An 11203-nucleotide genomic window follows, 5' to 3' on the forward strand; every position below is an offset into this window, starting at 1 on the left:
ATGGATTTGAAAATAAATCATTGAGATGGAATTGTAGTGCAGACTTTCAGCTTTATTTTGAGGTTATTTACATCAAAATTGGAGGAAGGGTTTAGGAATTACATACCTTTTCATACATAGTCCCCTTATTTCAAGGGACCTAAAGTAATTGGACAAATTAATATAATCATAAATAAAATGTTCATTCTTAATGTTTTGTTGAGAATCCTTTGCAGGCGATGACTGCCTGAAGTCTGGAACCCATAGACGTCACCAAATGTTGGGTTTCCTCATTTGTGATGCTTTGCCAGGTCTTGACTGCAACTGTCTTCAGCTGTTGTTTGTTTGCAGGTTTTCTGCCTTAAGTTTTGTCTTAAGCAAGTGGAATGCATGCTCGATCAAATTGAGATCAGGTGATTGACTCGGCCATTGTAGAATATTCCACTTCTTTGCCTTGAAAAACTCCTGGGTTGCTTTTGCAGTATGTTTTGGGTCATTGTCCATCTGTACTGTGAAGCGCCGTCCAATCAACTTTGTTGAATTTGGCTGAATATGAACAGACAGAATGTTCCTATTCAGAATTCATGAGGCTGCTTCCATCTTCTGTCATTTCATCAATAAACACTAGTGACCCAGTGCCACTGGAAGCCATGCACGCCCGTGCCATTACACTGCCTCCACCATGTTTTATAGATGACGTGGTGTGCTTCGGATCAAGAGCCGTCCCAAGCCTTCTCCATACTCTTCTCTATGTATGAAAATGTTTGCAATTCCTAAACCCTTCCTCCAATTTTGATGTAAATACCCTCAAATTAAAGCTGAAAGTCTGCACTGCAATTTCATAACGATGATTTAATATCAAATCCATTGTGTTTTGCCAAAATTATGAAAATTGTGTCACTGTCCAAATATTTCCGAACCTAACTGTATGATCTGCCCTCAAATCAAGCTTGCTTTTGACTTTGAATACTTAAGAAGGGGCTACGAAATGATTTGCATTGAGTTTACGCATTTGCAAAGCTAGATTTACATGTAAGTAAACTGAATATCTGGCTGTTCCATTTACTACTCCCTTTCATCCCGATGCATGATGGTCCTGCCACAACCCCAGCTGCACGTCAAATCATACCCATGTGACTGTAGGGGCCTCTCTCACAGTGTCAGCTGCTAAACCTGTAGTATTTATAGCTCGTGGTGAGCCATCAACACTTAACATCTTCCTCAAAATGTATTTTTCTTTTTCTTTAAGTAAGACACTGTTGGATGTGCAGTTTACTGCTGCCAATGCAGTATTTCTGGTAGGGTTATAAAGGCAACCATTCATGTAAAAGCACCTGGCATTTGTTTATCCATTAATTCATCAATGCCCTCAGTTATTTTTGTTAAGCAGTATCTCAGTGGTTCCCCAAGAAAATAAATCTCCTGCTGTCCTTGATGCTTTTGTCGTACAAACCTAGAGGTGATTGATATTACTAGCTGGTTCAGGTTGTATCAAATGACAACAAGCTTAGTGAAGTGAAAATTATTTAGGATTTTCAACACCTTCAAAGAATGTGGCTGTCTTTCTTTTCACCAATCTTTATCAGCTACACATTTAACTTGTGAACTGTATAAGAAAACGGTTACCTCTCAAACCTAATTTAAGTAATCTTTTTTGGGCTTCTTTCCAGCATTTCCTACCACACTTATAAATACCTCTTTGTTTCTAGGCTTGTTTACTGACCTACTTACTACTATCTGGTTAATCTTATCTTTAGAGTTAGTTTGCACAAGTCCTGCCACAGTTTCTGCTGTTGGAAAATATGCTGTATGTCCTGTTCTTCCGGTCAGCTACGGGAGGTATGAAGAGTATTTTATGATTATTTGGTTTAATTGGAATTAATAATTTAAGTGCTTTATTTATAAAACCATTACATTAAGTTACTAAATCCATTCCCCAAAGGGGTGAAGTTATTGTGTTTGTAGGAACAGGTTGTTGTAATGTGTCTGGTTAAAGTGGCTATTTGTAACTTTCAGTTTGTGCTGATTCTAGCGGCCGCTTTGGACAAAAGCTCTAGTGTTTTTACCACTCCTGCTGTCGTGAAGGTCTTTTCTTTGCGGTGCTTTATTGCCCACTGTAGATTACTGAGTTAGCGTTACGGGGGTGTCATATAGTCACGATGAATATTTTTCTCAGACAGAAAATCATTAATTTACAAAAAGAAAGATAGATACAGATACTGCTAGCTTGTTTGTTTGTTTGACTCTGGGCTGCTGCACGTCAGCGGCGGTTCTAGGCGGCTGCACGTCAGCGGCGGTTCTGGGCGGCTGCACGTCAGCGAAGGTTCTGGGCGGCTGCACGTCAGCGAAGGTTCTGGGCGGCTGCACGTCAGCGAAGGTTCTGGGCGGCTGCACGTCAGCGAAGGTTCTGGGCGGCTGCACGTCAGCGAAGGTTCTGGGCGGCTGCACGTCAGCGAAGGTTCTGGCAGACTGCACATCAGCGAAGGTTCTGGGCGGCTGCACATAAGTGGCGATTCTGGTCGGCTGCACGTCAGCGGCGATTCTGGTCGGCTGCACGTCAGCGGCGGCTCTGGGCAGCTGCACATCAGCAGCGGTTCTGGAAAGCTGCTCGTCAGCGGAGGTTCTGGAAGGCTGCACGTCAGTGGAGGTTCCGGAAGGCTGCACGTCAGCGGAGATTCTGGAAGGCTGCACGTCAGCTGGAACTCAGGAAAACTGCACGTCAACAGAGGTTCAGAGTGGCTGCTAGCAGGCCGAGGATCAGGGAGGCCGCTAGCCAGCCGAGGTTCTGGAGGGCTGCTAACCAGCCAGGGATCTGTGAGGCTGCTAGCCAGCCGGGAATCAGGGATGCTGCTAGCCAGCCGGGGATCTAAGAGGCTGCTAGCCAGCCGGGGTTCAGAGAAGCTGCTAGCCAGCTGAAGCTCAGGGCGGCTGCTAGCCAGCCGGGATTCTGGAAGGCTGCTAGCCAGCTTGGGGAAGCTAGAAAGCTCGGGGACGCTAGAAAACTCGGGGAAACTAGAGAGCTCGGGGAAACTAGAGAGCTCGGGGAAACTAGAGAGCTCTGGGAAACTAGAGAGGCTGCTAGCTAGCCTGAATTCAGGGGGGCTGCTAGCTAGCCGGGACTCAGAGAGGTTGCTAGCTAGCCTGGATTCAGGGGGGATGCTAGCTAGCCGGGATTCTGGAAAGGGGCTGCTAGCCAGCCCAGGATCAGGAGAGCTGCACGTCGGCCCAGGGTCAGGAGAGCTGCACGTCGGCCCAGGGTCAGGAGAGCTGCACGTCGGCCCAGGGTCAGGAGAGCTGCACGTCGGCCCAGGGTCAGGAGAGCTGCACGTCGGCCCAGGGTCAGGAGAGCTGCACGCCAGCCCGGGAACAGAAGGGTTGCACGTCAGCTCGGGGACAGAAGGGTTGCACGTCAGCTCGGGAACACTGGTAACACAGGTCAGCTCAGGCACGACCAGAGGTTGATGCAGGGCATAGCGCTGGGAGCCATGTTTTCCCTTCCTCCGTCTTCGACCTCCACGAGTCCCAGGAAAACTGGTCCGCTCCAGAGCACTGGTCAGCTCTGGAACACTGGCAGACCATGTTGCAGGCTGGGTGCCAACTGGCAGCAGGGGTAGCTGACTGCTAGCAGGCTTGGAAGAAGATGGCCTGCTAGCATGTTGGTGTGATGGCTCACAGCTAGGAGTCTCCAAGAAGTCCTGAATCCACTCCGGCAGGGAGCTCCTGAGCCAGGGTCGAGTGGAAACTTGACAGCGAGCAGAACTCAGAACTGCCTCCTTAGCCTCCAAACCTTGAGCACATCTCTACTCCCCAACAGCGCAGATAAGCCCACATGTAAGGTCAAAAAGTTGGTCCTCAACTGACTCAGCTGGGTCCATTGTGGTCAGATCATTCTGTTACGTTTGCATAGATTAGGTGGACCCAAAATGCAGAGAGCAGGCAGGTAGGCAGGCAGCAGGTAGAGCTCGAGGATTTATTTCAACAAAAATATATACAACAAAAGGAGAACAAAAATGCAGCAGGCAAAACAAAAACTCGCGGACGAGAAGCCTGGAGTGAACCCGGTTGGAAAACTGACATGCTTGACAAAGTCCAGGAGCGAAGACACACAAACTGACCGGAACGAACACAACAAACAAACACAATGATCTGACACTGGACAGAGGAAAGACAAAGACTAAATACACAGGGTAACGAGGAAACACAAGACAGGTGACACAAGGCTGGGAAACAGGTGAAACACATTAGGGCAATCACAAGGGCGGGAAAACAGAGAGTAAAACTAGACAAGACAAGACAGAGAACAGACTATCAAAATAAAACAGGAAACAGAAAATAAAACAAGACGACAGAAAACCAGGCTACAAAAAATGACAGACACAACACCAAAACCATAACAGTAATTCAATGTAGGCTAATGACGCACAACCACATTGCGTATTGTAAAGTTATTTTATGAATGAAATAGGTATATTACTTACCTGCCAATCAGGGACATTTTTGAATTATTTACATTCCCGTAATTGCCTCCATCTGTTATAAGCCCGACTGAGATTGACTTGGATTTCGCCCATTGTCTTTCACTTTCCCTTTTAGTTTTTAGTTGTTCTTTGTTTATTTTCCTTCTTTTCTGTGATGGCAATGGCCCTGCCCCAGGATAAGACATAATTACAGCAGATAACTTCTAAAATAAAATTAAAATACAATTAGGCCTGTATAAAGAAATCTCCTGAGTCCTGCTACCTTTTACCTGGCTGGATACTCACTGTAATAAGTGACTGCAGGTCACCATAGTCGCGGTTGTGACGTCTTGGGTGCGCGCCTGTAATGCGCAGAAAAAACGAGAAAACAAATGAGTCTCGTTTGCTGTTAGAGGTCATTTATGATCATCAAACGGAACATTACATAGTTTCAGAAACATGTAAAAGTTACATATAGTAACTTTAAACAGGAAGTAGCACCCAGCAAAACTTTTAGTGGCACGCTAGCAGCTGTGGTTAATTAACATGATGGGTCCAAGTCTACCCATGTACCCCTCCCAGTTATTTTTGATGTATTCATATATTTATTGAGTTATGTAAATCTTGAATTCTGTCAAACTTTATTTCGAAAAATAATAGGGTTTGTAATAATAGGGTTGTCTTTGTTTTGTTTTTGTTTTTTTTAAATAGATTTTATTAATTTTTATCGAAATAGAACATACCCAACATACAAGTGCTCTCTGTGTTCACAAAAATATCAAAACAGGAAGGAAGATAAACCACCATCCAAACCAAAATGACTGCAGGTAGCTCACGACTGTCCTTACCCCAAAAAGTTAAAGAAAATATATATATATATATATATATATATACACACACACACACACACATACATACATACATACACATAAATTAAAAAACAAAATAAAAATAAAGAAAGAGTCTTACCGCCACCCCCAACTGTCACAACAGTCACCCTATACACATACTGTGCCTTCTCTCATCCATGTATAGTGGAATTAAAATATAAATTATACAAGTACACAAGACAATAACAGGGTGGATGACGTTAATAAAAATAAACAAGTAGATAATAAAGAAAAAAACAGATAAACAATTAAATTGAATTGAAAGTACCTAAATAAATCAAATAAAACCATCAGTACAACAAAAGTATATATTCAAGTAGGTAGTCAGATAAGATCAAAGCGAAAGCAGAGAAGGGGAGATCCAGAGGCTGGCAATAGCAGATATAATAACATAAATCATCCAGCGAAAGTGTTCCAGTCTAAAGCATATCTCCCCTTATTTACAGTATCCCGGAGGGGTGGGGGCAAGTACCTCAGAAAGGCTGACCATGTTCCCTCAAATAAATTATCATCCCCTTTCATTCGTGCAGTAAGTCTTTCTAAGGGTAACTTTATACGTTTCTTGGTACCACTGTGTGACAGTTGGAGGTTTGTCACTTATCCACTGTTTTAAAATACATCTCCTAGCCAGAAACAAAAGTTTGTCACAAAGTTTAAATTCCGTTCTGCTCAAAGATAGTGTTTTTGAAGGCAACCTTAATATGAATAGGCCAGAATCCTTTGTAACTTTAAGTGAGAAGATTTTACTCACTTCCAGGGCTACATTACTCCAAAACCTTGCAATCAAACGACACTCCCAGAAACAGTGAATGTATGTCCCAACAGACAGTTTACACTTGATGCAAAGGGGAGAGTTCCGGTTATCCATCTGGTTAAGAATGAATGGTGTTATGTGGGATCTATGGAGTATCTTATATTGGGTTTCTCTCATTCGGTTGCAAATAAATGTGGTTTTGGCGGAGACTATTGCTTCATGCCAGTCATCTTCGATAAATTGCCCACCAAGATCGCGTTCCCACTTCTGTATCACCTTCCTTATATCTGATGGGTCTAAGGAGTAGAGCAGCGAATAGGAATGAGAGAGAAAATGTCTTGTGTCTTTTCGATTCAGTATAAATAAATCTATATCACCGAGAGAGGGAGTGCCTGTGTGGAGATTTTTTGACAGAACAAAAGCTACGGAGTTGAAGATACCCGTAAAAGTGTTCAGATGCAATGTTGTATTTTTGTTGAAGTTGTTGAAAGGACATCAGTGTATTACCCTGGTATACATCCGAAATAAGCCTGATGCCTTTCTTATGCCAACTATCAAACATACTATTATTAATTCCTGGGGTGAACTCATCATTCCCAGTCACAGGCATTAGTGCAAGGGATGAAGCGTTTTCCCCAGAATGCTTTGAAATGTCTCGCCAGACTCTGATAGTGTTGTAAATAATAGGGTTACGCTTAATGTCTGGCGACCTCTTTTTTCCGTAATTTGTGAGTTTGCTCAAAAGGGAGTAGGGAGAGTAGAACCATTCATCAATACCTGCTTCAGATTTTAAATGAGACTGGAGCCAGTCCCAGACTATTCGGGTGTGGCAGGCCCAGTTATAATATCTCAGATTGGGTAGGGCTAAGCCTCCTCGTTCCAGTGGCAGTTGTAAAGTCTTAATTCTGATTCTGCGTCTTTTATTGTGCCAAATAAATCGTGAAAAGGCCCTTTCTAGATCCAAAATAACCGTCTTTGGTAACCATAATGGTAACATCTGCATAGGGTAAAGCAACCTGGGGAGTATGCTCATCTTTATGAGACTGATTCTGCCCATCCAGGAGAGGGGAAGGTCATGCCATCTCTCAAGTTCATTCTTAACTGTTCTGATTGTAGGCACAAAATTAAGTCTCCTCAGGTCCTTAACATTAGGTGACACTTTAATACCAAGATAAACAAAGCCTGAAGTGGCCCATCTGAACGGGAAATTCGTATCTGAGCATGTGCTATCGTAATTCCCCAGGGGCATGGCCTCAGATTTTGTATAATTTACTTCATAGCCAGATATGGAACCAAATGAGTTGATAATTGACATAGTAGCCGGGACCGATACCTCGGGCTTGGAAAGAAAAAGTAAAACGTCATCAGCATATAATGCTATCTTGTGAGTGGTCTTGCCTAAAGTAACGCCATGTATTTCCTTACTATTCCTAATGCATTCAGGTTGTCTTTGTTTAACTGTATGTTTTTGTGACATCTATAAATTTTTAAGAACAAGCTTTTATCACCACTGTTTGATACGTTTGTAGAAATCTTTAATTCCGGCAAACTTCCACCATCCTTGCGTAATGCACTTATAATTCTGATACTGAAACCTGAAAAATCAGCAACAAAATGTGATTCCTATCGACCAATTTCATTGATTAATTCTGATGCTAAAATAATTGCTAAAATATTGGCATGAAGGCTTGAAAGATACCTGCCTTCTCTTTCTGATCCAGACCAAAATGGATTTGTTAGGGGATGTCAAGCTTTCCACTGTGTCCGCAGGGTTCTCAATATTATTTATGCGAAGGCAGAACATCCTGATACAGCAGTGCTCTCGTTGGACGCAGAGAAAGCGTTTGATCGAGTTGAGCATCGATATCTCCACGAAGTACTTGCACGTTTTGGCTTTGGTAATTATTTTTCTAATTGGATTAAAGTTTTGTATAATAACTCGGTCGCATCAGTATTAACTAACGATATTATATCCAAACCTTTCGAGCTTTTGAGAGGCACACATCCCCTTTCACCTCTTCTGTTTGTGATGGCAATTGAGCCCTTGGCTATTGCCATTAGAAGTAATCAGAATATTACCGGCATTAAAATAAATGAGATTGACAACAAAATAGGCTTATTCGCGGATGACATTGTGATTTTTTTATCCCACTTAGAACAGTCACTACATCACTTGTTTAATACCATTATTTCTTTTAGGAAGCTTTCCGGTTACAAAATGAATGAAAACAAATCTGCTATTCTTTTCCTTAAGCATTCTGAAAGAGTAAATCCCCCAGTTCAAACACCATTCAAAATAGTTAGAGAGAGCTTCATTTATCTTGGTATTAGAATTACCCCTAAAATTGACGATTTAGTAGAGGCAAATTATAATCCAGTAATAAAGTCGGTTTCTGAATCTATTAATAGATGGTCCATGTTATCAATTTCCATGATAGGGCGTATCAATATACTTAAAATGAATGTTCTTCTGAAATTTCTTTACCTCTTTCATTCCATTCCTCTTGGTCCTCCAATTCACTTTTTTTCAAAGATGAAAAGCATGTTCTGTAATTTCATTTGGAACACAGATGGGCTAGACTTCGCTTATCTTTGCTTTATTTCCCCGATGATAGAGGAGGCTTGAAACTCCCAAACCTCCAATGGCATTATTGGGCTGCCCAACTTACTACTGCCTCTTGTTGGTTCTTACAAGAAACGCCACGTTCCTGGATGAGTTTGGAAAGAAACATGACATCCCCTTTACCACTCGATTCATATTTATATTCAGCTAAATTAAAAGGATTAAAGACATTAACACATAATCCCTTTGTTAAAAACTCGATTATGGTATGGTATGAGGTTCATAAACATACTGGTGAGATACCTGTGTTATCTCAATTTACACCAATCTGGGGTAACAGCGCTTTTACACCTGGCAAACAAGATATGGGCTTCAAAATTTGGGCAAACAAAGGCCTAAGTAAAATTGCAGATTTATTTAACAATAACATTCTTATGTCATTTGAAGATTTGAGGCAAAAGTATGACATCCAAAAACATTTTTTAAATACCTGCAGATAAGAAGCTATATATTTATGATACATAAATCTTTATCTCTACCTACTCTTAGCTGTATAGAAGAAATAGCAACAAATCAACACCCTAAGAGGGGATTGACGTCAAGTTTTTATGCAATAATCATGGATGGATCAAAGGTTTCCTCAGAGAGTAAGAGATTGGCATGGTGTGAGGATTTAAACTCTGCAATCTCAACTGAGGAATGGCAGAAGATTTGCTTAAAATCTCAAACACAAACAATAAATACCCATTTTAAATTACTTCAGTATAAGTGGATAATGAGAACATATGTAACACCAACTCAGCTAAATAAATTCAGTCCCAATAATCCCGACACGTGCTACAAATGTGGTAGAAAGGGCACATTATATCACTGCCTATGGGACTGCCCACAAATCCAGACTTTTTGGAGAGAAGTGATGGATATGATTTTACATGTCACAGGTATAAAGCTATTATTAGACGCCAAACTGTGTATCTTTGGCATTTTTTCTGTAAATCATAATCTCAGCAAGGCAAATAAATATATGATTACTTTCTGCATCTTACAAGCTAAATATACCATAGCCAAATCTTGGAAATCCACTATCAAACCAAGTGTTAATGTCTGGCTTGCAGGACTGTCAGACTGTCAACAAATGAGTATTGCTATGTATTTAGTATACGTCTGTTTGTCTTTGCTTAGTTTTATTTGAAGTGCTTCTCTCTTTGGGATAACTTCGGGATAAAACAGGTTAACATTTGGACCACCGGTGATTCTTAAGGATGACTTATGTTGACTTACTGTGCCAAATATCGCATGTTACAGCCCTGTCATGTTTATGTTTATTTTATTGAAGATTAGCCTTACTGTGACAGTTCTGATTTGCACCTGTATTATTTGTTGTAGTGTGATTATTTTCTGAAAATTAATAAACACACTTGTTGAGAACTGTATGTTTTTGTGTATCTTCCCTATTTTAAGTACTTTAAGTTTGTGGAAACTATAGACTAAATCCACTTGACCAAGCTAATTAAATCTAAATTCAGTTTTAAAGCCTTTTTCTGAACTGTCAGGAATAATTGTGGTGGAAAAACTACGTCCTTTATATGATAGCAGTTTGATATATTTTCTTATTCCCAAAGTAAGGTGTTGTAAAGGCACTGATATTGATACACAATTCTTGTCCTATGTCTATTTTTTATATTTAAAGATATTGAGTTTAAACATACTTGAATGAGCCAGTAAAATACCCACCTTAAGTTTTTAATTGTAGACTGTAAACTTGCGAAAACCTTAAAATACCATATATCTTTAAGATCGCATATTACTTGTTAAAACACTGTGATACCTGTCAGGCTCTGTAGCAGCTGTGCAGGTTCAGACATGTTTTTTGTGCAAGTCATACTGAATGAATGCAGTTATCTATGTGTGGGTGCATCTCATTTTCATTTCAGGGTGTGGAAAATTTTGTGCAGACTGTTCTCATCTAATCTTCAGTAGGTTCCTCTTTAACCAACTTCCCTGATATTTAGACTGGGTGTCGGTCTTGTGATTACCTTGACAAGGTCAATTCAATTCAGTTTTATTTATATTGTCAAATCATAACAGAAGTTATCTCAGGTCAACTTACAGATAGAGTAGGTTAGATCACACTCTATAATTTACAGGCCCAACAATTCCCCCAAGAGCATGCATTTGGTGTGACAGTGGCTTTATTTTTGTAAAGATAATTTTTTTGAGCATTTTAGGCTCAGGACAGCTGAAGACTGGAAAGGGGGAGAGAGAAGGGGAATGACATGCAGAAAAGGGCCATAGGTTGGAATCGAACCCGCAATCGCTGCAGCAAGGACTGAGCTTCTGTACATGGGGCACACGCTCAACCAGGTGAGCTACCCAGGCATCTCCAGCAGCTTTCTTTTTACAGGCAAAATCCTCAAACAGAACCTGGCTCTAGGTGGGTGGCTATCTGTCTTGATTAGTTAGAGAGAGAGAGAGAGAGAGAGAGTGGACATCAGCGCCACGGTCACACAGATTTACAAACCATCTTCCCACTATTTAAACTGTATTTTGAGTGACTGAT

Source organism: Sander lucioperca, chromosome 7 (genome assembly GCF_008315115.2).
Source record: "Sander lucioperca isolate FBNREF2018 chromosome 7, SLUC_FBN_1.2, whole genome shotgun sequence".
NCBI lineage: Eukaryota > Metazoa > Chordata > Actinopteri > Perciformes > Percidae > Sander > Sander lucioperca.